Source organism: Falco biarmicus, chromosome 11 (assembly GCF_023638135.1).
Source record: "Falco biarmicus isolate bFalBia1 chromosome 11, bFalBia1.pri, whole genome shotgun sequence".
Taxonomy (NCBI): Eukaryota; Metazoa; Chordata; class Aves; order Falconiformes; family Falconidae; genus Falco; species Falco biarmicus.
Window position 1 is genome coordinate 32432767 of NC_079298.1, and position 24706 is coordinate 32457472.

Consider the following 24706-nt stretch of genomic DNA (forward strand, 5'->3'; position numbering starts at 1 on the left):
CAAACTTCTCCCAGCTTCACAGTGAGGCCGTTTGCTTCTTGCCAGCAGGGTCAAAGATGGAGACACCCTCATGGACAACACGGGTCATAGGTGCCAGCACATCTCCCACCCAGGCTTGCCATGTCTCCCACTGCTGGAGCATCTCAAGGTATTTCTGCTCTCTCTCAGAAACACAAACCCTACACTAAGGAAGCTCTTTGCAGCAAGCTGGGATCAGGCTTTCCCTTCCCATCACTGGGAGGATTGATGTCTTGGTGCTATGGACCGATAAAACACCTGGGCTGCCTTGCCATAAAGCTCGCATCTATTTTGCAGGGCTGTTTGCTGGCTCCGCCACTGTTCTCCGCACCCCTGCCAGTGCTCGCCTTCATTCAGCCATTGTATGATAGCAGATAATTTCGGGGGTTTTGATTGTAGGGTATTAGATGGATTTAAAGATTTGGGTTTATTGCTTTCATGATTACAGGCAAACATTTTTAATATCACTCCTGGTTTATGATACGCTCCCTCTTATTATCCACAGACATGCCACCCTGTGTGTGCTGCAGGTTCCTGGGGAAGTGGCTCAGGATGCTGTCAGCCCCCATGGCCCCGAGCATCCCCCTGGGGTTCTAAGCATTCCCCCAGGGCACTGAGCATCCCCCACCATGGCCCTGAGCAGACCCCCTGGATGCCCCAAGCATCCCCCCAGGGCCCTGAGCATCCTCCCATGGCCCTGAACACCTTCCCATGACCCTTAAGCATCCACCCCAGGTCCCTGAACATCCCCCCCATGGGGCTCAGTGGGGCTGCAGTGCCTGGGGTGTTCCCCTGCCCAGGAGAAGCCCTGCGGGCTGGGGACCTCTCCGAGACTATTCAGCCTTCCTGGGGTCTCTGCCTGGGGAAGGCAGCGCCTGCCCTCGGCTGTAATTTAAATAGATGGGATCAGGATGGATCAACGTCTAATTCCTCACCTGGGTGAATGGAGACATATGTTTAATTTTCTGGTAATTCAAGCTGGGAACCCCAGCTCGTTCCTCTGCGCGCACACAAGGATCACCGCTGCCAAGAGGCAGTTTCGCTTTGTCTGCGTAAAATCCCCTCCCTGGGGCTGCCATCCCCAGCATCGGTGATGGGAGAAGAAACAAACATTTCCCAAACTTCTTCTGAAAGGACAGAGTTCCCATGCCCCTGCACACCCAGGGGAAACGGCAGGGATGCTCAGTGCCCATGGATGCGGGTGGGTGCCGGCTGTGTTTCCATCCAGGTGTTTCTTGAGGGCTGTGCTGGGAGAGGAACGGCAGGAGGGGAGAGCTTGGAAACAGCAGCAGCTCACTGCTGGGCATCTCCCCAAATGGGACCGCACAGAGAAGGGATCCTGGGGTTTTCAGGCCAGGCCAGGCCAGAAGGTCTTGTGCTTTTCCCTAATGCACCATGTTATTGGGAGGTAGAAACTCCTGGGGTGTCCAGCTGAGACCAAATCCCGCTGGCATCAGCAAGGCAGGCTTGGGAAGCGTGAAGGTGCCCGGGCTGCATGTGTGTTTATGGGCCAGAGCCCCAAGGAGCAGGAAACAGCACAAACGGAGGGGGGACAGGGGTTTGAAATGATGTCCCCAAAGATATCTTTGAAATGAAGACCTCTAGTTTTTCCCAGAATGATGCCCCAGGACCCCTTCAGACCAAGACCAAGGTGTGTCTTGTGTTCAATACAAAACAAGCAAGTTTCCCGTTTTGGGGGTGTGTTTTGCTCTGAAGTACATTTAAGAGCAAGGGATTTTGTGTGTTGCTCCTCAGCTTCGCCATGGGTTTTGTTAAGGTTCCTCTTAGGCGGGCTGTGACAGCCTTAGACCCTGCTTTTTCCTTGCACCTTCACTACCACAGGAATTCAAGTGTGCCATTTTGATACCCAGCCACCCTGCCCTGAGCAACTTGGGCAAAAAACCTCTCCTTCATGCATGGTGGTGGTTAAAATGCCATGACTTTCAGGGATGTTGCCCTCCACTTTGACTTGCAAGCTTGTCATCATGACTGGAAGCTGAAGAGGAGCAGTGACCTCCTTGTCTCCAGCTCCTGTGATTTCAACTTCCAAGGCAGGACCCAGCCAGGTCCTTTTGCCCACCACAACAAGAAGCCCGGGTGAATAAAGCCAGGAGGGCCTGATCAGCAGTTTCAATCTTGCATATGGTTTCTTGGGGTTTTTTGTATGTGTGGTCCAAGGAACGTAATTTTTGTCTTGCTGGTACATCTGTAAAACCAAAAAGGGAGTTTTCTTGCAGCTGAGGTACCTCATTTCCAACTCGGGTTTTTGCATTATGGTAGGAAAGTTGCATGCCACCTCACTGGTGGTACCCGTTGGGTGTAGGTCAACCAGGTTTAGTTAGCTCTGGTGTCTGAAGTGAGGCCATCAAAAATCCCTGCCTACTCCCTTGGGGCTGTGGGTTTCACTCTGTAGGATGTCTGTGCACGTAGGTGCAGATAGATGACTCCCTGTACATCTAAGTGGGCACTTATCTACAAAGCTGAAGCATCTCATCGTTCTTAATGGGCTTTACATCTCTCAATGAACTTCCATTTCATGGAGGTAGAGGTAGATTAGGCAATTTACCCAAAGCGATGTGGGGAAATTGGGAAATGAAATTATATCTCTGCAGTCACGGATACTTTTAGGGCCACCAGGTTACCGTGACTAAGGAAGGTCTGATTTAACTTATCAGGATGGGAGTCTCTCAGCTGACGGAGCAGCTTACCAGGAAAATGTTTGAGCCACCTGTGGAAACTGCATCTAAAAGTTGTATGCAGAATTAGAATGACTTGCTTTTTTCAACTTTGGTTTACCAGCTCAGCTGGAAAAAAAAATCTTCTACCAGAACATTACTCATTGTTGAGCAAAAAGCTTTTGGAGGCTTATGACTTTGAATATCCAGGTAGGTTCTGGTGTTAAAAGGAATTAGAGTGCTCCAAAGATATTAAAATATGACATTACAGCCTCTTCGCCATCTTTCCTGCATTATTTTGGCTGAGTGATGGTAATTGGGTGAGTTTGTCAGGAATTCACAAATGGCTTCAATGGCTCTTAACCTGCAAAGAGAGAATTCGATTGAAAATTTCTCCTGGCTGTATTTGAGGCAGTGACCACTGGGGATGGAGGCTTGTTTCTGGTGGTCTTGGTGAGGCCAGCCTCTGGCTGTACAGAAATAGTGGGGAGTGATAAACTCGGGTGTTTTTAACCAAGTCAAGTAAGGATGGGTGTAGAAGTACCTACTGCCAGCTTGACCATTTATCCTTCCACTTCCCCAAGGTCTGACAGCCGGTCGGAGGCAATGTATAATGCTAACATCCCTCTCTTTCCCCATCCTGCTTGGAAGGGGAGCTGGGGGTGACCCTCAAAGAGGGACCAGAGTGAGGACGGTTTTCAGTCCCCATGCTGAGGCTGAGGCTTCTGCCCTCTCCTCCCCAACCAAGCAGCTCTGTTCCCCTGTCCGGGCAGTGATGTACAATTTGATACCCCAACCTCCCAGCTGGGTAGGAAATCCCCCCCAGATCCCTCCCAGACCTTTGGAGGGAGAGTAGACCCAAACTTTGTTGTGTGGGGTTATAGAATCATAGGATGGTTTGGGTGGGAAGGGACGCTTAAAGGTCAGCTAGTCCAATCTTCCTGCCCTAAGCAGGGACATCTTCAGCTAGGTCAGGTTGCTCAGACCCCCATCCAACCTAAGCTTGAATGTTTCCAGGGATGGGGCACCTACTACCTCTCTGCACAGCCTATGCCAGTGCTTCACTGCTCTCATCACTACCCTCTTTTACTTGAAAACTATTACTCCCTGTCCTATTGCAACATACCCTGTAAAAGAAATCGTAGACTCCTACACTACCACGTTGGAAGGGTCCTCAAGAATCATCTGGTCCAGCCTTTCCTGGCAAAAACAGTCTAGACAAGATGGCCCGGCACCTTGTCTAGAGGAATCTTAAATGTGGCCGAAGTAGGGGAATCCACCACCATCCCCATCTTTCCTCTAAGCTCCTGTTAGGCACTGGTGCTGTTAGGAGGTCTCTTCCCTTCCCCAGGCTCAAATCCCAGCTCTCCCAGCCTGTCCGCACAGCAGAGGGGCTCCAGCCCTCGGACCATCTTTGCGGCCACGCTGGTTCACATTCAGAGCCCAGTAAGGATGAGGCTGAACTCAGTTGGCTCTCACTTTTGGTTTGCATCCCATTTTGTGGAGTGGCATCCTTCCCCCCCCCCCCCCTTTTCCAGGCGCTTCCCCCCGGGAGCCGGTGCCCGGCGGCGGGCGGTGCGGGGCCGTGGGGGTCCCCGGGGGCGGCGGGGGGCGGTGGGATGCGATGCGGCGGGGCCGCCTGGGTTTGCGGGTGGGATTTTCCTCCCGCCTCTGCCCACTAGGTGGCTGCGTGCTGGGAGAGCCCGGAGCGGGGAGCGGAGGGAGAAGAGGGGAGAGCAAGAGGGAAAAAAAAACAAGGGGAAAAAAAAAAAAAAAACCGAGCTGCTGAAATTTAAGCAGGAGAGGGAGCGGCAGCGCGGCAGTCCCGGGGTCCCTCCTCTCCGCCGCAGCAGCCAGCGGGGCTGCCGGCGCCAGGCGGGGCGCCAGGCCGAGCCCGGGGACCCCGCAGCGGGGCCGCCCCACTTCCCTCCCGGCGGCGGCAGGAGGCGCCGGCCCGGCCCGGCCCGGTGAGTCTGCTCAGCACCGCGGACAGCTCCGCGGCCGCGCTCGGCGGGCGGCCGCCATCGGGCTCCGCGTCCGGGGCTCCGCGTCCGGGGCTCCGCGTCCGGGGCTCCGCACCCCGCGGCCGCGCTCGGGGCTCCGCGCTCGGGGCTCCGCGTCCCGGGCTCCGGGCTCCGCGTCCGCGCTCGGGCTCCGCATTCGGGGCTCCGCGTCCGCGCTCCGTCTCCGGGCTCCGTATTCGGGACTCCGCGGCCCGGGCTCCGCGTCCGCGCTCCGGGCTCCGCGCCCCGCGGGTGGCCGCGCCCCGGCCCGCGGCCGTTTGTGCTCCGGGAAGGGACCCGCGGCTCCCCCGCCGCGCTGCGGGCTGCCCCCGGCCGGGCCCCGGGGGGCTGTGCGGGGGAAGGCGGTAGGGGTTTGGGGCGGGGGGCAAACGCTGCCCGCACTTTCTGCAAGTTCCTTTTGTTGCTGGAATGAGGTTAAAGAAATTTGGCTCTTGGCACCTGCGTCATACGGCGAGAGGAGACATTTCGGGGAGGGGAGGAGGTTTCTTGCTGCATACTCGCCGGCAGCGCTGAGGGGGCTCACTCACACCCTCTCCCCCTCCAGCTCCAGCTCCCTGCCCACGCCGTGCCCTCCCTCCCTCCCGCTGCCCGCCGCTCCCCTCCGCCGGGCGCCCAGCGCAGCCCGGTCCCCGCAGGGCCGTGCCGGGGACGCAGCATCCCCGACCCCGGCGGGGGGAGCAGCCCTGCGCAGCCCTTCCCTCCCGCACACGGCTGCCCCCGCACGCTGCTGGCCGACACGGAGCCCCCCCAGGCTCGCTGCGGAGCCCTAACCCCGGCTTTCTGTCCCAATTCACCAAAGTTTGAATGGGATTTTTGCCTTCTCTCCTGCCTGCTCACGAGTGCCTGGTGGGCGGCGAGGGTCCCTTTCCCTGGGAGAGCTGACCCCTGGAAGGGGCCGTCTGAGAGCTCTGGGCTGAACGATGCTCCCCGAGCCTGCGCTGAGCTGCGACTTTTAAAGCCGGGGAGCAGAGCACTGGCTTGGCGAGGTCACCGCTGAGCAGAAGGGGGGGCGAGCAGCTGGAGGAAGGGGCGGCAAGGGTGTTTCTGAGGCACACGTTAATTAGGCATGCTTCGTTAGCAGTTACCTGTTACGGCTTCTGGCAGAATCCATCTGTCCAGAGAGGAGAAGGAGGCTGAGCCCGGTGGGGAGATGCTTCCTGAAGAGGCAAGGGGTTTGCCAAGGCTCTGCAGAGCCAGGGGGAAAGAAGCATCCCTGTATCCTGCCCTCCTGGCTGGAAGTGGGAAGCGCCTCGCTGCTGCAGGCTCCTGGCTGTGTGTTGGCTAGGCACCTGAGACTAGACATCTCCTCCTGCGGTGGCACTGGGGTGGCAAGGAAGGGCCAGGTTTGCGGGTCACTTTCTGCCAGCAGCATCGCTGTGGCTGCCCCCCGCATCACACCCCCATGGGACGAGTGTCTGCAGGCAGGGAAACTGCGGCATGGGGAATGGGCAGGAGGAGGCCAGGCAGGCAGGCAGGGGGGGCCAGATGAGGGTTCTCCTGCACCTTTGGTGGAGCATGAGTTTGTCTGTTTATTTGACTCTCAGGTCTGTGCTCACAGCGATGGGGTGCGAATCCCCAGGACGGGATGCTGGACAAGTGGGTTTGGTGGGAGAGAGGGGCCCCAGAGCATCAGCGGCCCCACCAGCCTGCCAGGAGGAGCAGGTCTGCCCCTGGGTACCTGTGCAGCAAGAGGTGGTGACTCCTCAGGGGCTGGGGCTCTCACTGGGGCCACAGGGCAGAGGTGGGCCCTTGGAGGGGTATGGACCCACATGTAGATCCATATCAGTGGAACTGGAAGGTACAGTGCTGGTTGCCAAGGCTCATCATGCTGCTGCTGGGGTGGGATTTGGCTGTAAATTCTGGCAAACCAAGGCTGAGGAGAAGGCTTGTTTGGGGCTGAAGCTGGGGTTTCCTCTGGGCTCAGCTCCCGGTGAGCAGAGGCGGTTCTGTGGGTGGGGATGGACTGGGCTGCCCGTGTCCAGGGGGCTGCTTGTGGGGTACAGGGGAGCTCAAGTCACACACACACACGGAGAACTCCCCACCCTGCCCTGTACCCTAAACCTGCTCAGAGGGACTCAGCAGGTGGCTTTGGGCACCAGCAAGGTGAGGACAGAAGGCTGCGGTGACACAGGGCAGCAGCCTTGGAGGTGGACACAGATCTCTTGCTGTTCTCTGACAGTGATGCTCCAGGCTACCCAATCCCTGCTAAGGCAGCTCAAGGACCATGTTAGGAGGCAGAAATAAATCCTAGAGGAATCCTTCCCTGCCACAGCCACAGCTCTGGCCACCAATAGCTTCATCTGCAGCTCTGGGTAGGGCAGGGGACAGGCACCCAAACCTGCTGCGCCGGGGTGGGCTGGGGGCCGGGGCTCCTGCCCCAGGCTCAGGATGTCTCTGGGGCTCCCAGCCCTCTCCCTGCTCCCATTCATCTTGCCAGAGCGCGTAGCAAATGCAATAAACACCGAGAAAAATGCTAATTAGTGACTACAAGCATGCAGGGTGTAAAGTAGATGTTTAACCATATTATATAAACAAACATAAAGGAGCCATAAATTAGGTGGGGGAAGAAGTCGATCCATTGATGGAACTGCCCAGGCAGAAGAGAGAAAGGCAGCGCACAGCAGCCGAGGGATGGGGACACAGCGTGGCCGTTGCCTGTAATCCTCTCTCCTTTTAATTGCACCTGTAACAAGAAACAAAAAGTCAATGTTGTTAGATGCTGCTTCTCTGTAGGGTGGTCCCAGCCAAGGGAGCAGCATCCTACAGCCAGGCCAGGGTTAAAATCCCGGAGAAAGCAAAGCCTGGGACTTCTTGGAGCCTCCCAGCCCTTGGGAACTGGTCTCTAACTGTGCCCAGTGTGCTGGCTGGAGTTACTGGGAGGTGGCTGGTAAATCCTGTGGCATTAAGTGCATTAAGTTCGAGGTCTCTACAGGACCTGTTTGACAACATGATTAGTTCTCTGTCTTCTCTAACCCACATCACTGCTTTCAGCCCGGTGTCACCTTCACTGTGCAAGAAATAAAATAAGGAAATAAGAAAGAAATAGGGATAGGAAATTGAAAACAAAAATAGAAAATAATGGGGCACGTTTGGCGGGTACTGTTTGTCCATCCCTTGGCCTGGAAGGGATTTTCCCCCCCAGTGCTCTCCCACGTCTCACAAGGCGGTTCAAGCCTCCTTACCAATGCGCCTGAAACTAACACCGGGGTGCTGGGCTCCCTTGTAGCCAGCCTTTAGTTAAGGATTTTATTTCTGTTTTTTAAATTTTTTTAATTTCTATACTTTAAAGACCTTTAGTTAAGGATTATCCCCATCAGCTCCCTATGCTCCCTCAGCCCTGCAGGGAGCTGCTTCAGCTGGGTGTTATGGGGACTGGCAGGGCCTCTCCCCTCCATCCCTCCCCGCTATTCCCTGGCTGAAGAAGGGGGTTGCAGTGTGGGTGAGAGAGCCCCTTCCCACTGGGGCAGCAGCATCCCTGCACTAATTAACTGATGATGATATTCCCTGAAACAGATTGGAGGAGTGGGACTGATCCAGCCCAGGGATGGGCAGCTGGAGCTGGCAGCCAGCTCGGTGCTGCCTGTTGAGACATCACGTCCCCACCCGCCTCTTGGCCTCTGGACCAGCTTGGGGAGTTTTCTGACTGAATTAATATTCAAAGGACCATCCTTTCCTGCCAAAATCTCAGCGGCAAACCTCCCACTCAGGGGCTGCTGTGGGGTGCTAAGAGCCCCTCTCCTCCTGTGCCTCCCCAGTCCGGCCCAGCATGTCATCCTCATTTCGGAGCTTGATTTTATTTTCCCTTTCTAATTACCCGTTGCAATCTCTCCCGGCAGCTCCTTGATGAGCCCCTTGTTTGTAATTGTTTGGTCCTTTTTTTAACCCCTCTATTTTCCTTGATGCTCTGCAATGTCAAAGCCCTGTATTTCCATAAGCCAGCACGTTTCTCTCCGGTAAAGCATCTGCAGGGCAGCAGCACTGGCAAGGTGCAGGCAGCAAAGCCGGCAGCTGCCTGTCTTATGTCTCCCAGCTTCAACCGGCCGCCTTCAGTAAAACACAACGCTTTTAATAAGCCAGCACGGTGAGCTTGTCCTGCGGGCGCATGTGCATCCGAGTCAGCAGAGTTTGGGAACACATGAGAGTGGTGGAGGTGTCACAGCTGCGGGATGTCACATGTCCCCTCTCCTCTTCCCCACGCTGGAGACCCTCATGGGGTATGGGGTTTGATACCCCATGGTTGGCTGCTGCCAGACTTGCCTGCAGGGTGGAAATTCCAGGGACACTAAATTCTCCCCTCATGCTCGCTGGGGTTGCTGAGGGTAGGAAGGGGGCTGGGTCCCCCCAAAACCCCTGCAAAAAGAGACAGCAAAGGGGGTATGGGCTCACTGAGGTCCCTGTCTCTCGGAGGTCTGGTGGGCAGAGATTTTAATCTGAACCTTTTTCTTCTAAACTGTTGGGTTTGGGGAGCAGCTTGACCCAGGACAAGCTAAGACCCACCCAGCTACCACCTCCCACCTCCTCCCTGCCCCTCTCTCAACTTTTGTGCTAAACAAGCGCTTTTTGGCAGGCATTTCTGCTCCCCATCCCTTTTCCCAGGTCACGCAGAACCCCAGCGCTTGTCCTCCACAGCCAGCCACCACAGGAGGGTGAGATTTGAAGCCTCCTGCTAGAGCATGGTCATGTGGGTCATCGTTAGAGGACTTATTCAGGGATGTTTAATTGGTATCTGGGTAAGCGTGGGATGTAGCCAGCCCACCTCATTTCCCTTGGCCCAACTGGAACTCCTTCTCCTTTTGCAGGAGCTCTTAAAATCACCCACACTTTGTGGAAATGAGGTGCGTGTAGCTACTACAAGTGTAGAAATGTCCTTTGGTAATGGCTGACCTCCAGGAGAGAGGTCTGGCAGAGGCGAGGGGTTGTTTCTCTCCTTTCCCTCCGCTCATGAGAGCCATCACATGAGGGAGAAATTATTTCAGCTTTCCGTCCTTCATCCCCAGGACAGCTGCCTCCTCTTCCTCTCGCTCACTTGGGAAGAAGACCCGACTTGCAATCGTGTGGGGCTGGGGGCTGTGGATGGGGAGCTGGAGAGGCGCCTGGGGAGCAGACATGCTCCAGTGGGTGCTAGCTCTCCATCCAAAGTGCAAATATCCTCCCTGGAGGAAGAAAAACAGCCTTAACTCTGCCCACCCAGCACCACTCTCTGTTTCAGAGCCTGCCATCATGGGATGTGAGGCAATGTCCCAAGGGAAAACTGCTCCATTTGCATTAGCTGGAGCACATGGCTGGCCGGCGTAATTACTCTTCCTTGGCCCCGCTGCCTGGGATTTGAAAATTGATTGCTGAGTCAATACTGATGCGTTTGGACCATGCCGGACTGCCTGCAGCGGGAGGCAAGCGCTCGGGACGGCTGCCCCCACCCATGGCCAGCATGGGGAAAGGCTGGGCTTTGGCTTTCTGAGCTCATCTCCAGCAGGAGAGGTGACCCCTGAGCCCCGCTGCACCGTGCTGGAGCGGGGTGGTGGGTGCAGGACGTGTGAGCAAGCAGGAGGAGCATGTCCCGGGTCATGCGGCCCCTCATGGATCCCACCCTTAGGGCTCCAGTCCCACCATTGTGGTCCTGGAAGATCATCTCCGTCAGGGAAATGTTTCTGGGTGAAGGTCTCAAGCTGTTTCCCCGCTGGCTTCCTTCATTTTGGCTGAAACTATGTTAGTCAGCAGAAATCCCTGAAACTGTGGATTCCTAAAGTGGGTATTTTATTTTCCTTTGGGTTTTGGTGGAGGAGTCCTCTAGTCCCCGTGGGGTTTTGCAGTCTCGCCTTGCCCAGCCTGGCAGCCAGGAATAGGTCCTGTAGATAGAGCACAACCATGTCCCTCCTAAACAACACAGGGGACATGCAGGGAGCTCCACCAGCGGCAATTTTGGCTGCTGGCAGCTGAGCTCACACTGCAGACAGCTCAGCATCCCCGCGGCGAGAGCACGGCCGGTAATTAAAACGCAGATTGATTGAGTTCGATCTGGTTGTTGTCCCTTGGGGAAGCGAGGGGCTCCCCAAGGGGACTTGCTGGCGCTGACAGCACCCAGTGTTTGTCATGGGGGATCGGTGCCCCGCCTGGCCCTGCCTGCCTGTGCCCACGGCTGTGGCGCAGGATTCGGCCCCTCCTCACACAACACTCGATGCCCGTGTTTTTGGAAGGGATGCTTGTACTTGCATGGAGACTTAAAAGAAAATCCCTCTGCAAAGCATCAGCATTAAACTTATCTTTAATTACACAGTTAATTTATTATGTAGCACTAGTAACAAAGTAAAATGGGTAAACGGCTCTAAGATAGCACGCCGAGGATTGCCTCATTTAGTAAATAATTTTAACTTAAGTAATTATTTCCTGCAAGGGGGATGATGAGGGAGCGTCCCAGGGGGCATTTCATTCATGGCCACAGGAGGGATGAACCCTCTGTGTAATTCCTCATTAACTCCTGGATGCTGTTGTCACCTGCTCCGTGTCTGGCTGACGTGCACCCATCACCCCACGCACCCCAATGGGGTCCCAGCGGGCGCTTTCAGTGCTGCCTGTGTGTGCTTGCTGGCCCCAGCCTGGCAGCATCCCTGGGCAGAGGCTGGGTGGTTTTCCTTTGGGTTGCTGCGTTTTTTTCATCCCCAATTTTAACATAGCCACTTGTCATTTTGCTAAAGCTGCATCTCCTTTTGCTAGCCTTGCATAATGAGGACTAATTGCAGCGGGACACCGATTAACTTGCTGGGCACTTTCCTGCTGGGCGGGAGGTGGTGGGCAATGGCTGAGCTGGAGGCAGGCGATGTTACCCGCATCCCTGGTACCTGGCACTTGTGGCACTGCTGGCTGCATCTCGAGGTCCTCCAGCTGCCCTGTTTTCGGTAGGAAACATGGTTTATATGTAGCTGCTTCATTTCTGTTCCCCCCCGCCCCATCTTCCTCTGCAGCTCATCCTGCTCTCCCCTCCTCCCTGGCTTGTCCCCGTCGTCCCCCCCCCATCCCTCTCTGGCTTCGCCCACACGCTCTTCCCCACTCCGGCCTTTTGTTTCCCCCTGGGGCTTCATTTAAAAGCGCTATTGATGCTGTTAGGCGCTAATATGAAGAGAGTCTCTCTCCGTCTGCCCTCCGCAGATGGGGACCTCGGCTCAATCCACGTCCTGTTCTCCACTGGGGAATAACAATGAACTTGGGCACCATGGAGAGATGGAGAAAGAGCAGCTCTGTGCTCTGGGAGACAGCCCTGTCCCCGGGGCCAAAATAACTCCACTTGTTTTATTTATCAACTCCGGGGGGACGGGGAGTGAGTGGCATACAGATGTTGCCACAGCTGGCTCTGCTGGCCCCACGTGCCTGCGACTGGCCCTGCAGTGGGGTCCCCTCTGGAGGGGGGATGCTCTGTGGTGTCTGGGTCTCGGCATCCCATCCAGAGCTGGAAAACCAGCTGAGGGGTGTTTCAAAATACAGAGCAAGATTTGGGCTGTGGGCATCTCTGTGGCCAAGCCCCAAGAAGCCTTCAGCTGCCAGCATCCGATCTGCCACGAATTTCTACCCTCCCCCAGGCTGGTACCCTAGTGATGCTCACACAGAGCCTGAGACAGCTATGCATTTACCCAGCATCTCTGGTGCTTGCAAAGGGAAGAGGAAATGGGAGAAAAGTCCTTCTTCATCTTTTATGCACGCACACAAAATGAAACGAAGGGTGGTAGCCACTGAGCTGGTTTTTCCCCATCCCCTGCTCCCTCCCCACCACTGCCCCCCTCATACACGCAGACTCACTCCCCCCTGCTCCTCTCTTCCTGCACTACCACGAGTGAATTGGATTAGTCACCTTCTTAATTAACTGTGCCGGTGTGAGCTCTATTAGGTATTAAATGTTTGTCACAATCCAATTAAAAAAATCCATCCCAGCAGGGCAGGGCTTTGTAGGCACTGGGCGTTTGCAGCCCTCACACCGGGGGTGTGGAGATGTGAAGTTGGGTGGGACGGGGCGGGGGGGGTGAGCCTGGTGGGGTTTAACCCCCCCCTCAATTCATGGATACCCCAGGGTCTTGTTTGGCCTTTGGGAAAGGTCATCCTCACCCTCTAAGCAAGGAGTAGACCCAAAGGTGGTGCCCTGAGGAGAGGCAGGGATGTCCCCACAGTACCTCCCAAGCACCCCTCGACCCAATGCAGGTTGTAAATTGGGCTGGAGCTGGGTGAAATCCATGATGGAGCTGGGGTACACAGACTCTGACCAGCAGCGGGGTGCCTGGCGGCATCGGTGAGGCCAGCCTGGGGTAAACCCAACCTTTTTTGGGGGGTTAAGGGCTGTGTTGTTAGTGTGCAGGCTGGACGCTTTCGGGAGGGAGATGGCATCAGCATCTTCAGCGTCAAAGGCAGCGTTCGTTTTGAATGAACACCCACACCAGGGATGAATGAGGTTTAGTTTCTGCTTCAGAACCAACCCAGCTCCCGAGGACAGGCATGGCACATCCTCCTGCAGCCCCCTACACGGTCCAGCCACCTCCCTGGGGCAGGAATTGTCCCAAGCTCTGCACCCCATCGGATGCCTTCATCACTGCTCATCTCTTTTATCTATCTTTTTCTCGGTCTTCTAGACCATTTCTGAGCTGTAACAAACTTTCACCTCTTGTCTTAGTTCCCTTAATAGCCTCTGCAGAAGGACTTTATGAAAGTCTCCTGGAAACTCTGAATTTATTACAGCTCCTTATGCCTCAGCACACAGCGCTTTTCTGGCTCCCTCGGGTCAGGGCTCCGGTAGTTTATAGGAGGCATACGGAGTACTTAGGCTGGTTTCTTCCTAGCCCAAATTATTATTTATCATTTTTATGTATTTATTAATTATTTATCAATATATAATTATTATTATGATGTATTATGAATATGTTTTCTCCCCACGCCAAGTGACAAGGCTCACTGGGCTGTGATGTTTCCCAGCATCACCTTGTGTGTATTTTGCTGTAGAGGATGGTGAACCACTGACCAGATGGGTGGGAAAAGCATCATTTTTCACAGTAGATTATATGTCATTCAGCACTTTTAGTCTAAAAAAATGCCTCTTGAGTGAACCCTGCAGGTACCCAGGGGGGTCTCAGTGGGTACCCATGGCCACACTTCTCACCCATGAGGTCCTGAGGCAGCTGATGTGGTCCAGGAGGTGAGACCCTGATGGGGAGCATCTCATTTGTGGCAGAGGCAGAAAGCTTAATCCCTTTAAATTTCTCTTTATTGATTGCAGCTTTATGGCTAAATCACTCGATGTAGCGATGCATGATCTTCCCCATCGCAAGTGCATTAGTGGCCTGCGGAACTCCAGCCATTGCACAGCACTGCACAGCGGCACCTCACCTGCCATCCCCTCCACAGGGCTTGGCAGAGGAGCTCAGGCAGCACCCAAGCATCCCTGATTTCCAGCATGAAACGGGAATGCTTGGGCAGGCCCAGGGAAGAGAAGTGGGATGCGATGTGTTGCCTGCACGGACAGGGGTGCAGGTGCCGACGTGCTGAGGCACTTGCCTTGGGGAAGCAGTTGGAGGTGGTTTGTCAGCCATGGGTGCAGCATGGAAGAGGTCAGTGCTTTGGGCCCTGCTTTCAGTCTCCCAGGTGGAATTATAGGTGCTTTACATCATGCATCTTCTGGGGGTGTCATATCCTACATCCTGTACCTGTACTCCTGCCTCCACTCCATGGGTGTCCCCAAAACACATCCTCCTCACCAGGATGGTGGGCTGTGGCAGGGGATAAGAGGAATTTGGAGGTGTTATCAATTCCCAGAGCAAAGAATCTGCTTCTCTGGAGGATTTTTCTTTCCAGCAATCAATGGAAATGTGTTTATCAGGAAAACGTGTTTGACCTGGACAAGTGTTTTACTGATGTAAACAGAGCCAGGGAGAGTGATGGGGGGGAGGAGAGATAAGGAGTGTTAGGAGAGGAGAAACAGCCACAGAAAGGACCAGGAGGGAGGAGAGGAGGCTAAAGGGGCAGAAGTAAGGAGGGATCCTGCCCTTCCCTGCCCAAGCTGCCAGAGAGCAGAAATAGGGGCACACACACACACCCCAAGCTTTGCCCAGACCCCTGTGAGTGGTGGGCAGGGGCTGCCAGGTACAGGCAGGCAGAGGGGCTTCGCTGCCTGCCCAGGTGGGTTGTCTCCAGCCGGTCCAGGCAGCTCCTTAGGGAGCAGAAAGGAACCGGTTTCCTTAAATTAGCAGGAGTGCAGGCAGGGGAAGGAGCGAGGAGGGCAGGTTTCCATGGAAATGGGAGCTGGCATGAGAGGTGGCAAAGGCAGAACAGGCAGCAGTGAGCCCTGGCAGGGGGGATGCTCTGCCCACCTGCCCCTCGCTGCCCGAGGGAGGGCTTCTCCCTGTAGTTCCCGGGTATTACTTGGAGCAAAAATTAATCTCTTCGCAATGGAGACATTCTTATGCCTGCTGCTATGATAACAGGTCTTTTCTTCTTCCTCCGCAGCATCATTTATGCTATAAGATCCTCAGGAAAGACAAGAAGCAAATGCCCAGCCTCAAAATGCTGGGTTGGGAAGTGAGACTAGGCAGCAGGTTTGGAAAAAAGAGCAGTTTCAAATGTCAGGGGAATTTGTGTGATGAGGATGTGGTTTGCAGAGGGCAGCTGGGCCAGCAGGTTAATGTGCCTACCCTTTGCAGAATGAACTGGGGGACATTTAATGACTGTAAATAGCAAGGGCTTGGGTTTTACATCTGGTCTTAAAAATACCCGGTAAATCCCAGGTGAACTCTCACTTGTCTGTAGTTTGGCCTCAGTGTGTATTTCAGCTCCTGGGTAGGAGTAGCTCTGTCTTGCAGTCTTGCCCCTGCACATCCCCTTTGGGTCCCATCCTAACCAGAGGAGAAGTCCTCATACAGGATCCTGTGAGGCTGGTGGCAGAGCAAGATTCAGGTAAAGAAAACAGATTCCTAATATCAGTGGGGCATTGCGCACAGGGGTTCTGTGCAAGCAGCAGGACGAGCATCACTTGGGAGCTGGGGAAGGCATGTGCCTCCCTTCAGCTGGGAGCGAACCTCTTCTCCTCTGGCCCAGGCCGGGTAGAGCAGAGCAGAGATGGAGCTGGTCGTGCTGCAGAGAAGAATAAGGCATTATCTTGATTCTACTTACAGCTGGAGAAGGGGACGTGTGTGCCATCGCTGCATCCCGCACGTATGCGTGTCGCTGGCAGGCTCATACCCAGGTCCTGCGCAGCGCAGCCTGGCTGGGTGCAGGGGAATTTAGGAGCCCGTTCAGCAGCCCATGGATGATGATCCTTGCATGTCCAAGCCCCAGCCCAGCACCAGCGAAATGCTCTTCTCCAAATTCAGTGGGATTTGAGGTAGGGTGGTGATGTGACTGCCACATGCAGTCAGGGACCACACTGCAGAGCATCAGACTACCTGCCCTCCTCCCCCAGAGCGGCTCCTCAGCCACCCCCAGCACTGATTTGAAGTCACCCAGCCCCATAAGAACCCCTCAAGTGCCACCACCCTGGAGAAAAATCCAACTTACACCACCAGTGAGATAGAGAGAAGCCCAAGACCATGCCCAGATGGTGCCAGCAGACACCTCTCCCCTGCCCTGGCATACGGCCTGTGGCAGCCTGGCGCTGATGACTTTTTCATAAGCCACTGCCTGACACGAGGCCACCGAGTCCAGTAGGTTGGCACTGGTGGCTTTTATTTCCACCCTCCTCAAGAGTTTGGGTTCCACTGAGCCCGGTGCAGACAGACCTCTCATTGCATCAGGGCATGTGGTGCCCCCCACCAGCTGGAGGGACAGTCCTCCATCGGCTGGGACAAGGCAGGAGGGACCCCAGATCGGCTCCCGGGGGCAGAGGGAGCTGGGTAGCCCCAATGTGGGTGAAGGATGTGCTGCCCACTCCTGCTGCCTGCTCCTGCCGGGGGGCATGTGGCCATGGGACCCGTGGAGCTGGCGCGGAGGAGGCTGCTGAGATCCAGTCCAGCCTGGGCTCCCTTCCTCCTAAAATAAGGGTATTTGGGGAACACCCCGCTGCAGAAAGCAGCAGGATTCATCATTTACCTTGTTAGTGCCAATGCTTGGGATCGTCTTAAACAGGACACCAAGGGAATTAGAACAGATCTAAGTCTTTGGGGTACACATTGAACTGTTAACTGATGCCAAGCTGGGGGTGCTTTCTTCAAACTTACCATCACATACGCGTCCTTTTTGCACCTGAACCTCCATACCTCTCTATCCAAATTGGGGAAAATCTCAGCTTTGCTTCTAGGGACCAGTGCTGGCTGCTGGCTGTGGCCACAGCAATATGCCAGTGTGCCCAGCTCCAGCGCAGCCACATCCCACCTGTGGCCATAAATCACCTTCCTGGAGGGAAACTGCCTCACTGACCTCGGGCAATTAGTATTTGCCTCGTGCCTGGATATGCCAGGGGTTTTTATCCCCTCTAAGCTTTTATCCTCTCTTGTTATCCCTTTTGGTGTCTAATCCTGCCTCGAATCCCACTAAGCCGCTGACGTGGCTGTGCCCAGACCCTGACAGCCACCCAGGAATAATTCCTGCATCGAAGGGTGGGGATGCTTTGGGGTCCTCCAGACCAAAACCAGAGCAGACTCAGGGGGGAGCACTGGCCATCCTTAATAGGCTAAAAATTAAATTGGAGCGAAAAATCAGGTTTTTAGTGGGGGGGTTCTTCCCAAATCCTGCAGACAGCTACAGAAATACATTTTCCGCCACTTGACCTTGATAAAGCACTCACTCCAAATGAGATTCAGAGGTGCAAATACAGTTAATTGCTGGGTTGGGCTCCACTCCTGAATTGTGGGGATCCTTAGAGTGCGGTGGGTGACGGTGTGTGGGACACCCCAATTACATGGCCAGTGCTGGGTTGTCCCCAGCAAGGGAGCATCTCACCTTGCTGCATCCCCTCCACGGCTTTGCAGAAGACAAAGCTCTCAGCTCTTTGCTTTCCCCTGGAGCTGCTCTGCCCCAGCCCTGGGCTCAGCCTGGCAAAGGTGCTGCAAACTCATGACACCTGTGGGTACCACCAGTCTTTCCCCGCCCATCATCTCAGCTGGATCCTTTCTCCTCCCTTCTTTTTTCCTCATGGTCACTTGGAAACAAATGTTTTAATGTAAAGGAAGGAGGAGCTGGGGGGAAGCCCAACCACCATCCCATTTATGCCCTGGTGTGTTTGGTATGAAAAATGACACTTGGGACAAGTCCAGAGCCAGATCTCCAACTCCCAGCCTCCAGCAGGAGCTGGTCTCAGTAAAATACCCCCTGCTTACACAAGAAAAAGCTTTAACTTCTTGCTTGCTGGGTTGGAGGCAGCCTAGCAGCTGCCCACATCTGCCCATGCCACGCTCGCTTGCTTGGTCCCCAGAGTGGCTGTACTGGTGCCCCTCAGTGTCCCAAGCCCGGCTGCAAATGCCACCCCACTACATCACAGCCCAGCAGCGTTAATTGCCCTCGTTGCTTTGTAATTACCTGGTAATTACTATATTCTCATTCCCCAGTCTGCCTTCCTGCACCCTGCAGCCACATCCCCATTAGGGGTGCCTCTTGATTATCCCTAATGATGGCAATGCAGCTGAATGCAGCTGAATGCCAAATTCCCCATTTCCCTGTAATCTGCACTGCGGCAGTGCAGCCAGAGCTAAGGCCACGCTGGCTTTGGGACTGTGGGGCTTGTTCCTCACTTATTATCCTCTGGGCTCACCAAGATGATGGGGGAAAGGGGAGATGTCCCCCGGGATGGCCACGGGGACTGCGGGGAACACAGCAGTGTGCTGGCCCCAGGCAGCTCAGTGGGGTTTTCCCACCCCAGACTGGGCGTGCAGGCAGGAGACAGGCAGCCTTTGCCAGCAGGGGAGCACACTGGTGTGGCTGAGACCTTCCCAACTCATTCCACTCACCTTCCTTGTAGGGATGCACAAGGTGCATCGCGCCCCCTCCCCAGCCAGGAGGGGGTTTATCCAGGCAGCTGCGTGGGCTTCTCCAGTTGCTGTAGCAAATGGGAAGGTGAAGCACCAGAGTGAAGAATTTAATTTTTTAGTCTATTTCTGTAATTCCTTATTTTGTTTATTCCTCATCCTGCTTAGGGAGACTGAGGCATGGGCACTGAGCTGGGGGCTTTGACTGCAGGGATGTGCCAACATCCCAGGGCAAGGCAGGGATGGGTCACATCCTGCTCTCCCCACCCTGGAGGGGAGTCTGCTCACAGGCTGCTGCCTTGTCCCCATCCTGTAGAGAACCAGGTGCCCATCCATCATTCCTCCGCGATATGGCATTTGGGGAGAAATCCCCCAGATGCCTGCAGGGTTCCCCTGCCTGAGCTGAGCAGGCAGTGGCACTCCTGAGCAGATCACAAGGGCTAGTGGCATCCCTGTGCTGAGTGGGAATTGCTTGGAATTGCTTGGAATGTCTTCTGGGGTAGTGAGGTCTTGCATGGTCCTGCTGTACCTCCCTGGTGGGAGGCAGGATTACTGCTAGGCAAGGGAGGTTGGCAGGGATGCTGAGATTAACGGGCTTTCGGAAGGAGGTAGCTTGGGTGGGATGCTTCTTGAGCCTTTTTAATAGCAAAAAATAAAAGATAGCCTCCCAGGACAGAAAATAAATAGCAAAGCCCATTGACAGTGCCTGTCGCGGCATGAGGTGCTCCGTTCGGCTGAGCATCCTTGGGTCACTGCTGGTCCTGCTGGGCAAAAAAAGCCCCTCTGCAGGCGATGGATCCATCCAGGGCATGATGTGGAGGGGGGGGGGGGAACAGAGGGGAGGGGGAAATCACCAGTGATGACTATCACAAGGAGGAATTAGCAGAGGCAAACACCCAATCCAGCTGCTGAACCCCCAAAAGGTACCTGTGGGGGGATCTGGATGCTCCTCCTCCCCAAAACTCTTGCAGGGATCCACCAGGGATATGGGTGATGCCTGTGGGGCTGTGACCAACCTCTTGACAATTTTATTGCCACCTTAGCAGCTCAGAGGGAAAGACCAAGGGCTTTTTATACTTGAAAAAAGTCTTTTTTAAAACTTCGAGCTGTGCTGTTTCCAGCATGGGGGCTCAGGAACACAGGGTTGGGGATAGGGCAGCAGGGAGAAAATGAACCCCCAAAATTTCCCTTATTTGAACCCAGCAGCCAGAGAGGTTTGGGGTTGCTCAGCACAGGTGCAGGTTTTTGGCTGAGCTGGCAGCACGTGGCTGGCCAAGTGCCAGTCCCCGAAGCAGCAGCTTGGGGTTTTAGCCTTTCCCTGGGGTGAGCGCAGCCAGCGTCAGCGCTAAAAAAAAAAATATGACACAACGGAGGTGTGAATCAGCAAGAGGAAAATTCCCACCATTCAGGGAGGGAGAGCAGGCAGAAAAATTGCAGGCAGAACCATGCTGGACTCTGCAAGGCAACTTCATGGGATGCAGTGATGGGATAGGAACGGGGAAGGCAAGGAAAGGCATGGAGGCATGGTGCCAGAGCAGCCGGTGATGTATAGCAGCAGGGCAATGTATGGAGGATGTTCAGCAGATGATCCTGCAGGCTTGAATTCCAGCTGCCAGGAAGCCTGGGAAAGCTGCCCCAGGTACCAATCTCACAGCATCACTGAAATGTGGGCTTTGTCCCCAAACCCACTGTCCTCTGCAGGGTGGCCAGGTCCCGAGCATCCCAGGGCGAAGGGATGCAGGAGTGTGGGTACATGTGTTCACCAGTTGCAGGTTTCTTGGTGCCCATGTGCAGGACAAAGCCTAACCCCAAAAATGGGGAGAAAAGTGTGTCAGGGCAGGGAAGCATCCCTGGGGTGGGATGCTGAGCTCCTGCACCTTGTGCTCCTGCACCAATGGGTGTTCTTCCACCACAGTTTGCTGAGCTAGAGCTGAGCATGGCTTAAAAGAGAGGGCACAGAGACGGGGCCGTATTATCTCGCCCGTAACGCACTCGAGCTGAGCAGCGCAATGGAGGCCATAAACAAGATTGATGTACGGATTAAAGAGACAGAGGAAAGAGAGGCAAAGGTTAAGAATATAAATAGGTAAAGCTCCAACCAGGAGTGCGAGGTAGAGGCTGGGCAGGAAAGACAGTGAATAAAGCAGGGAGTGAGTGGCCAGAGGGCTAGATAAACATGCAAGGGATGGGGGAATTGAGAGAAAAGCCAGGTGGATAAATAAGCAGCGAGATGAGAACAGCACCAGGGGGCTTGGGGTTAGGGAGAGCTGGGGCGCAGGGTGGAGGGATGGGCATGTGGTGCTGACTGTGCCAGGGCGCTCAGCATCATTGGAGAGGAAAGAAATAAAATCAAAACCCAGCATCTCCCAAACGCAGCTCATCTCTGTTCCCCTGCCAAGCACCAAGTTGCTTTTTCCAGCTTCCTGTTTTCCCAGCTCTCTGCTCAGACATTATTAATTCTACAGCCCAAGTCGACAGAGCTATTCGAAACAAAGCGAGTGGCACCATGGTGCTAATTCCCAGCAGCAGCCAGGCACCATCAACCAGCACCACACTGCCTTCCCCGACCCTTAATGAGCCCCCAACAGGGCGGCACCATTAATTGCATTGCCTTGCACCCTAAAAGGATGGTCCAAAATATATATGTGCATACATCTATAGCATGCACAGTGTTCCTATTAACATCCGTAGTGGGGGGTTCTGCTGGTTTTAGGTTGCCAGCTCTGTGGGGAAGATGCAGGGATGTCCCTGTGTTGGAAAGCTGGAGAGGGGCAGAGCAAAAAGGAGAAAATCTCACTCATCCATAGAGGCATTTTTGAGGGCCATACATCTCATGGGGGAGCAAGCCTCCCCTGCCACAGCCGCGCCATGCCTGGCTTTGCTCATGGCTCAATCCCCTGGCTCCCTATCACCAGCAAGGGGATTAAATGCTCTTTTTATGGCATGGCTGGGGTGGAGAAAAAGCCCCCAGTGATGCTTTGCTCTCCACTGCAGCCATCAGGTCCCTGCACATTCTACGGAGTCGAATACTGATGGAGAGGGGGGACAGTCATCTTTTCACATGGACAGGACCCAGCAGGGATGCTTGTGCCCTCGGGTACCCCCCAGCAGTTGTGCTTCCCTCATCATTGGAGACAAGTTTTTACAACTGCTTGGACAGACAGTAGTTTTTACAACGGTTTTTACAACTTCTAGAACCACTGAGTTGCAGTTCTGGTGTCTCAAAATAGATTGTCGTTAAAGTGTCAGGGTAGCAGGTCCCTTTGGTGGCCAATTATTCTTCTTTATTATATCAAAGACACTCAGCAAAGGCCAAAAAATAAAATAATCTAGGTGATTTACTCCTCTTTGTAATTAGAGTTAGTAATTAGACTGTCCTTCATAACACGGTGGGGTTGTGTCCAAGAAGCGTTGGCAACGTGGATTTTGTCAGCAGCCCTACCCAAAGACCTAAAACTCTCTGGCTGGCTCCTGTGAGGGACCATGGGGACATCACAGCAGTGTCACCAGCACAGCTTCAGTTTTGGGACCTTTCTCCTTTGTTGCTCCAGCTTAGGATGCATCTTGCTCAACTCCAAGATGGGAAGGACCTTGGAGAACCTCGGCTGATGGGTTCTGTTGGGACCCAACAATTGCTATGCAATTATTGAGAAAGTAATTGAGCAAATGGAAATGACTGAAAAATAAGTAGCAGAAAAGGGATATTTGAGGCCTTTCCATAACTCAGAGGATTTCCCCATGCAGCTTGCTCCAATGGGGAAAGAGGGTGCCTGTGCAGGGTACCAAATGCAGGGTTTGCTCACCGTTTTCCTCTCCTCGGCACTCACCGCTGATGCTGGTGGGCTTGTGTCCTCTGGAAACAGGCTGGGATGGGGTTTTGCTGAGTGGAAGAGAGCATCTCCTGTTGGATTTTGGTGCTGGTGCATGCTCTTGCTGGGATGGATTTATCTGGCTGACACTTGAAATTTGTAACTTTGCACTTTCCTTCAGATATATTGACCACAAGGTTCTGCTGGGCTTCCTAAAAATAAAGCAAAAATAAGAGAGAGATGTTAAAAAGTCACTTTAGCTGGCTCCAGCCCTTAAAAATAGGGGTGTCTTTTCAACAGGCAAAGGACTGGATAGCTTGTTTGGGTTATTTTAATTAATCTTTACCAGCATCCTCTTTATCTCTTATGACCCTCGCACCTGGTCCTGCCACCTCTCTGTGGGGTGACAGTGGCCAAGCCCTCCCATCCCATCCCATCCCATCCCATCCCAGGTCCCCATCACCTGCTTCATCTCTCAGGCTGTGGTGACTTAGGGCTGCATTTGCTCATGGGTGTTATAGGATTTATTGTTATTTTTATTTTGGCCCTGAACTGGAAAGGAGAGAGGATGTTTTGGGAATTGTTTTTCGCTTGGTTTAATTCATTTTTAATCGGCTGACGGTAATGATTTGATACAGACAATCTTCCCCAACTGAGGTTAATCAGGACGGAGCAAGCCTTTCACTTGGTGTTATTTAGAGAGGCATTTTATAGAAATACTGTTAGAGAGGTTATTTAACCATATATTTGTTTTCATTGTGTACACAGCTTTTTCATGGGCTTCCCAGCTTTTAATGCTGAGAGATTTTATTTATTTTTGTCATTTGGAGGGAATTCAGGCCTGCCAAAGTGCCCAGGACAGATAGCCCCGTAGGCTGCAGTAATCTGTTCAGACCATCTGGGCTCCAGCTCCTGGAGCAGCCCCGGTAGGGAGAGCTGGAAAGCTTTAACCAGCCCCAGCCCCATCAGCCTGGGAAGATGGGGTTTTTTGGAGATGTGGTGACAGACAGATACCCCAATGGGGATGTGCTGCCTCCTGTCAGTCCCTGCAATGCAAAGCTACTCCCAGTGCACCATCTCTCTGGAAGGGCTAAGTTTTGCTCTGGTAGGTTGGTGATGGGTTGGGGGCAAAATTAAACTGGGAGGTGGAGGCAGCCCCTCGAAGCTTGAAATTTAAACTATAGAACAGCTGAATGGTCCAGCAGCCGAGCTCCAGCACAAAGTTTTCCAGCCAGCGCAGAGCAGCGAGCATCCACACCACCTTGAAAAACACCCTCCCCAGGGCAGCGGGGAGCAAATCCAACCCCTAGATACCAGCTGAGCAAATACTCATTTACTCCTACAGGTAGGGCTGCATATGGGTATTCCTAGGCCAGACACACGTAGAAACCCACTTGTCAGCAAAGCCCCAGGGCTGCTGCTTTGCAAGGGAACGCCAGCGCTTTTAGCTGTGGTTCTTGACCCGCCAGAGATGCTCAGGGACCAGAGAGTCCCCCCGGCATGAGCGGTGCCTGCGTGGGGCTGCGCTCGCTTTTGTTTTCATCTTGTTGCAAGGAGTAAAGCATCTGTCTGGAGACAGTAAATTATCCCCTCGGCTGGTGTATAGCTAATGTAATTGAGCTGCATTTAAAGACTCCCCAAGGTGCTCCCTTCTCAGCCTGGCAGTTTGCAGTGTGCTTGCTCCCAACTGCAGCCCAGCACATCCCAGTGCATCCCTCTTGGGGGGACCAGCATCCCCAGCTGTTGTTTGCAACTGGTTTTCGATGGGGGTGGGTGGGAAAAGCAGTTCTGCCCAGTCCAGGCCCCAGGCAGGAGATGATGGATTATTTGCAGTCTGCAGTTGTCTGTGCATAGTGGAAATTGCCCACTGCTGGTTTGGGCAGGTGGGCTGCCAAGCAGCAGGATCAGACCATTGCAAGGGGCTCTGTGGAAAACAGAGCCACCCCAGTTCAACCCCAAAATCATTTACTGGCCTCACCAAAAGTTTCCAGAGCCTTGAAGCCTGTAAAAAACTGCCGTGCTCTACTGCCTGTCATAATCTGCATGTCACAGCAGGGAAACCTGTGTTTCCTTTTAATTTATAAAAACTCCCAGATGTTCTGGCTCCAGATGTGCAGTGAGCAGCCTGGGCAACACAAACCCACTAGTGAGGGCTTACTGGGGGGTGTTATTTTAATCCTGAATGTGTTTGCCACCACAATGGCTGCTTTCTACCATCTCATGACTTTTATTCAGAAAAAAAACAACCAACAAAC

General features: G+C 54.1%; 1 protein-coding gene and 1 long non-coding RNA gene across 2 annotated transcripts in view; one reads left to right on the plus strand and one right to left on the minus strand.

Annotated features, from left to right (window-relative positions):
* Window positions 1–4487: 4487 nt before the first annotated feature.
* TNR (tenascin R) overlaps window positions 4488–24706 on the plus strand; it is an 85381-nt gene continuing 65162 nt past the window's right edge. The window contains 1 exon segment of the mRNA XM_056355190.1: window positions 4488–4660. The gene's annotated coding sequence lies outside the window, so the exon portion shown is untranslated.
* The window catches only part of LOC130156625 (uncharacterized), a 77144-nt gene continuing 74366 nt past the window's right edge, over window positions 21929–24706 (minus strand). The window contains exons 16-17 of the long non-coding RNA XR_008824522.1: window positions 22446–22663; window positions 21929–22318 (exon numbers count right to left, since the gene is read on the minus strand). This is a non-coding gene — a long non-coding RNA (uncharacterized LOC130156625). The remainder of the gene's footprint in view (window positions 22319–22445; window positions 22664–24706) is intronic.